Here is a 6,529-nt window from a genome sequence, read left to right as displayed (position 1 = left end):
AATAACTATATGCAAATTTTTACTAATTTAGTTAAAATTTAATATATTATTGACTTTATTGACTAAATATTAATAAAAAATAATAATATTTACTTGGTCCTATAACATTGCTCTTATCTTATTATATGTTTTCCGTGTAAAGCGCGGACAAAAAAATAATTTTATAACGTTTTGTAACGTTGAAAATGATTTTAATAATAAAAAAGGTCGAGAACGATTTTGATTTTCATCCAACATATTAAGGACGAAAAAAGTACTTAACCCTTAAAATAACAAATAAGTGGCTAACATAATTATGAATGATACAAATGCTTTTCACATGAACCCAAGCAAAAGGTAAACAAAAAAAAAAACACCCGTTATTGGCAATAAACCAGAAATTTTGTTTATACTCGACAATTGACATCCATAAATAGTAGTATCTGATGTTCCAATTTCCACCTACTACATAAGTTCACTTTAATTTATATATGGAGACCAATTTAAGCTACATTATCGTCATCATCATCTATTTCATAGTAACTTTCCTATCGATTCAAAACTCACACAAACATGGCCCTTGCATCAGATTCCAATGGGGAACCCCAAAAGTACTACCTCAAACCAGAAATTGATGATCAAGAACAAGAACAAGAGGATGGGTTCTTGATTGCAAGGCAAATAACAAGTTCATCAGTTGTGGTTCCAATGGTTTTGAGGACAGCCATAGAGCTTGGTGTATTTGAGATCATAGCAAAAGAAGGCGAAAGTGCAAAGCTCTCAGCAAAAGGCATTGTGGATCACATTGGAACCAACAACCCTGAAGGAGCATCAATGTTGGATCGTCTTCTTAGGCTTCTTGCAAGTCTAGCCTTTTAATTGAAGGTCGGTTAATGATTATTAGAGTTGATTGGTGTTGTTCAATCAGTAACCTAAAATTTTAAATAGTTTAGGACTAACTTCATAGATTATCAAGTCTAGCATTTTAATTGAAGAACTATTGGGAACTAGGACTAAAAAAGACTTTTTAGAAGATAGGATTAATTTAAGATCAAGATTTTAGAGTGTGGGTATGAACTAAATCGAGAGCCTAGAGCCAAATTAACATCTCTATTCATATCTATTGAAATTAAACACAATTGTGAGAACACTAAAAGATATAAAGACCTAACTGATGATTTAACTTAAAATTTATCAAAACTAAATTATTAACTCTTGTTTCTAAGACATTTGAAAGTTTGTGGTGTGGCTACTGATTGAAGAACTCCATGACCCATAAGCTGGATACATTACAAAGCAATGTTGTGCTACTAAATCCAGATGCTTTGGCCAAATGCATGAAATCTTGGTGGGTTCGTTCCTTTCCTTTTAGCGTTTGAATCATCATGAAAACATCAGACCTGGAAGCCATCTTAGCAACATTTGTCTGCTCTGGCACTGCAAGAAGAACTTTGTCTACCACAATCACCTTCCCATCATTCAGTATAGTCTTCCGGCAATTCTTTAATATCTTCAAGCATTCTTCGTCATCTCAATCATGAAGTATGTTCTAGAAATAAAATAATATAATCTAAAAAAACTATGGGATCAACTCAATCATAATGTATATAGTTTGTTCCATTAACACTAACTCCGGTTTCTAGTGTAAATGTTTCGGAGAAAAATTTTATTAAATTTATTAAATAATTTTTTGAATATATTACATGTATATTAAAATTAGTTATTAGTATAAAATATATATTGAAATACAAAATATATATTGAAAATAGGCTACACAACACATGTATTTATACACAAATACATAATGGATGATTTTGATAACTAATTTTAGTGTATAAATAATATTTTTATTAATTTTTAGTGTGTATATGATATGATAGATATAAGAGCAATGCATCGGAGAAGCATAAGGACCAAGTGACGTAACAATCAAGAAAGCCTTCAAGAATATATGTTTTAACTAATTTCCCTTTGTGCTTAGTTAGTTAGTTGTTCTGTTATCCTCTCTTAGACCAATCACCAACTCAATCTCTTATACATGTATATAAAGCGGATAACATGATTGTATAATGTAATCAAGTCCACAAATCACATATTCAATATCATAGTTTCTATATTCTGCAGAATTAATTTTCTCCTGTGTTTTCATCATTCTCTCAATCTTAATTAGTGCCAAGTCTTTCAGATATTTTTTAAGGCCTATTTGCATTTAATTCAACCACTAGCCTCATGATGAATAATTTGCAAGTAACAGAGTAACTTTAAACTCACAAGTCACACCTTAATAAAAATGGCATCCCCGTTGGGAACGCTCTCGAACATATCTCCGCCTATGTGCTCCACACCTGCAACAATAGAACAACATAACATTCAATTCTTTTTAGTAACGCAATATTCATAATTTCGAAGCACATATACAACACGAGAGATCGCATACAAAATCAATAAAAAAAAAAAACTTGGAAATTCGTTCTGTCATGCTACTAGCTTCATGTAACATCATGCCATCCTTAATTTCTAATAATCATATCAACTTCAAGAGTAGACAAGCCATCTTATTAAAAAAAAATTATACAAATAAATTAAATAATGGTAGATCATATATACCAGCATAGATGGGAGCATTTTCTATAACATGAGGCAAATCAAAATTGACACCCTGGATATTAGGGTATTTGGAAGTGATCAAGTTGAGAGTGGCCCCAAGACCGCCACCAACGTCAACCAGTTTATTGATGTGGTCGAAGCCTTTGTAGACATCAAGAATCCTCTTCATTGATATAGTGGAGGATGTGAGCATAGCTTTGTTGAAAACCTCGTTGAACCGTGGATCAATATTTGCATACTCGAACACATTCATACCATAAATCCTGTTGAATGGTATACCTCCTTCTAAGATTGCTCCTTTCAGTTCACCCCTGATAATTAAAAACACACCAATTAAAAAAAGAAAGATCCTATCGTAAATCATGCATAGACTACTTTATTCCAAAATAATTATCTTATTAATAAAATTAAATTTTAATTTATATTATTAACCGTACACCTAAATCTTATAGTCACCATAACCAGTTAGAATTGTGCTCACCATATCCATTACACAAGGTTGGGTGGTGCATTAATTTGACTTGTACAATATCTTCTTGAATGGCATGTTAGACTGAACAAGTTTACATTGCTCAACCTCAAGAAGGTTATGAAAGCTTAGATTCTCATCTAATTAGTAACTAGTGTTTTTACCTATAATAACATTATGAGAATATAAATTTTTTAAATTTAAATTGAGTTTTGTATGGTTTAAAACAAGTACCCCAAACTTAATATTTAATTAACTCTTAAAGCTACTCTTAAACAATTTGGATTTGATCATACAAGATTAGACATATGATTATTTATGAATACTTTTTAATGATAAAGTATAGTTACCATATTATGAGTAAGAGTTTGTTAGTTTGTTACAGAAGCAGTTTGATGGTTAGCTTTCCCTCTATTCTGATTAATTGGTTGTAACTAATCAAAGCGTTCTCTCTATATAGTTAGTGTGTCACTGCCTATATATAAAGAAGCATGTACTGGACATCGAAAGTTAAGAAGAATTCTAATACATTCAATACGATAAATAATTTTACTTCACAATGTTCATCTTCTTTCTCATTCATAGTCAAAATTAGTTGTTTTAGATATAATATTATTATTTTTCTTAATTATATATCGCTTATTAATATTAGTTTAATTAATCTTGAAAAAGTCACGAGGATGTTACAGCATGGATAGATAAGGATGAATGCTCATTTAAGGGTGAATCTAATTTCCTATGTAAGGAGCAAATTCTCATGGAAAAGTACAATTAATAAAGTTTAAATAGTTGAATTTATTTGCCTATAAAAACATGAACGAGGCAAATAGATTCTACACAGTTACAAATACTTCTCTTTCTCTTTCTATTTACAACAATAAAATTATCTTCTCTCTTTATACACTATTGATAATTTTTCTTTATCTATCTTTACTGCATATAAATATATAAAGTATTTTATCAAGTTATTTATATTAGAGTCTTCTATTTACATTTTATTTTATATTATCTCTTCCTTATTTATTTATTTAGTTATTTTATAACACGTTATCAGCACGAGACTCTGATCAAATTTTTAGGAAGACTCAGGTAACAAATTTTCGTTATGTCGAAGCTCTCTCATCTTGAATTCAATGCTCCTGATATATCTGGAAACAATTATTTATCATGGATATTAGATGCTGAAATCCATCTTGATTCAATGGATCTTGGAGATACCATTAAGGCTGAAAATAATGCATCCCAGAAGGATAAAGCTAAAGCCATGATTTTTCTTCGTCGTCATCTTGACGAAGGATTGAAAAATGAATATCTTACATTAAAAGATCCTGCAGATCTTTGGAAAGACATTGAAGAAAGGTATAATCATCAGAAAACGGTAATACTTCCTCAAGCCCAATATGAATGGACGCATTTGCGTTTACAGGATTTTAAATCTATAAATGAATATAATTCTGCAATGTTTCGAATCACCTCATGAATGAAATTGTGTGGGGAAAAAATAACTGATCATGATATGTTGGAGAAAACTTTCTCAACCTTTCATACCTCAAATGTGCTCCTGCAGCAGCAGTATCGAGAGAAAGGGTTTAAAAAATATTCTGAGTTAATTTCTTGCCTTCTTGTTGCTGAACGCAACAATGAGTTGTTATTGAAAAATCATGAAGCGCGCCCAGCTGGCGCCGCCCCATTTCCTGAAGTAAATGCGGCAAATCATTACCTCAGAAGAGGTAAATGGCAAGCTTTTAATAACAAGAAAAATTATGGAAGGAAATATTGGTCATTTGATCAATGATGGAATAGTTTAATATGTGAGATTGTGAAGTATCTATGTAAATAAATAATGTAAAGAATTTATTGTTAAGTTTTATTTTCTATGTATTTAAGTTTCAAATGTGATGTATATAAAAAATGAAATATTAATGTTTATGAATTTTGAAATTATTAAATGTGTCAAATTTTAAAATAAAATTTTAGTATATGAGATTATTTTATGTACAGTGTTTCTTGAAAAAATAATTCTGATCAAGTATTCAATTTAACTGTGCATACTACTCATTTTATTATTATTTGTTTTTGAAGAAAATGGCAAGGATATATAATGAAGATGTATGCCCTGCGGATAGTGCAAGTTCGCACACAATTCTCAAAAGTGATATATATTTTACCCATATTGTGCCAAAAGAGGAGTATGTTAACACTATCATTGGCTCAGGCAATGTGATAGAAGGCTCCGGAAGAGCTATAATTTTGTTTCCTGGAGGAACAAAATTTATAATAAATAATGCACTATTATCTACCAAGTCCCGGAGGAACTTGTTGAGTTTCAAAGATATTCGCCGAAACGGATATCATGTTGAGACAATGAATGAGGGAAATCATGAGTATTTATGTATCACAACTCATGATTCAAATAAGAAAGTTATATTAGAAAAATTACCCTCACTTTCATCTGGGTTGTATTATACCAAGATTAGTGCAATTGAATCACATGCCACTGTAAACCAGAAGTTTATTAGCCCAAATGAATTCATAACATGGCACGACCGATTGGGTCATCCGGGAACAACCATGATGAGAAGAATTATTGAAAACTCTCATGAACATTCACTAAAGAACCAGAAGATTCTTAAAACTAGTGAATTTTGTTGTGCTGCGTGTTCTCAGGGAAAGTTAATTTTAAGGCCATCAACAGTAAAGATTGGATTTGAGTCCCTTGAATTTCTAGAAAGGATTCAAGGTGATATATGTGGACCTATTCATCCACCATGTGGATCTTTTAGATATTTTATGGTCCTGATAGACGCATCCTCGAGATGGTCACATCTGTGCTTATTGTCTTCTCGCAACCTGGCGTTTGCGAGATTACTGGCTCAAATTATTCGACTAAAAGTACAATTTTCAGAAAATCCAATCAAAGCAATTCGCCTTGATAATGCTGGAGAATTTACTTCCCAAGATTTTGATGCTTATTGTATGGCTAATGGAATAAGTGTTGAACATCCAGTAGCTTATGTTCACACACAAAATGGGTTAGCAGAATCACTTATTAAGCGCCTCCAATTAATTGCTAGACCCTTGCTTATGAGAAAAAATCTCCCAACCTCGGTTTGGGGGCACGCAGTTTTACATGCCGCAGCACTTATTCGTTTGAGGCCAACGAGTTACCATCAGTTCTCTCCTATGCAACTAGCTTTTGGCCCGCAGCCAAATATTTTCCATTTAAGAATATTTGGGTGTGCGATATATGTTCCCATTGCACCACCTAATCGCACCAAAATGGGACCCCAAAGAAAATTGGGGATATATGTTGGATATGATTCTCCTTCTATAGTGAGGTATCTTGAGATACAAACTGGTGATGTGTTTAAAGCCCGGTTTGCGGATTGTCATTTTGATGAATCAAAATTTCTAACATTAAGGGGAGAGAATAAGCTTCCTGAAAAGGAACTTAATTGGAATGCATCATCATTG

General features: G+C 31.9%; 1 pseudogene; it reads right to left on the bottom strand.

The window, feature by feature from the left end:
• On the bottom strand, positions 1,136-2,914 carry LOC107608840 (annotated as a pseudogene).

This window comes from Arachis ipaensis, chromosome B07 (genome assembly GCF_000816755.2).
Source record: "Arachis ipaensis cultivar K30076 chromosome B07, Araip1.1, whole genome shotgun sequence".
NCBI lineage: Eukaryota > Viridiplantae > Streptophyta > Magnoliopsida > Fabales > Fabaceae > Arachis > Arachis ipaensis.
Note: the sequence above shows the minus strand (reverse complement) of the source record. Positions and strands in the feature narration are given on the sequence as shown.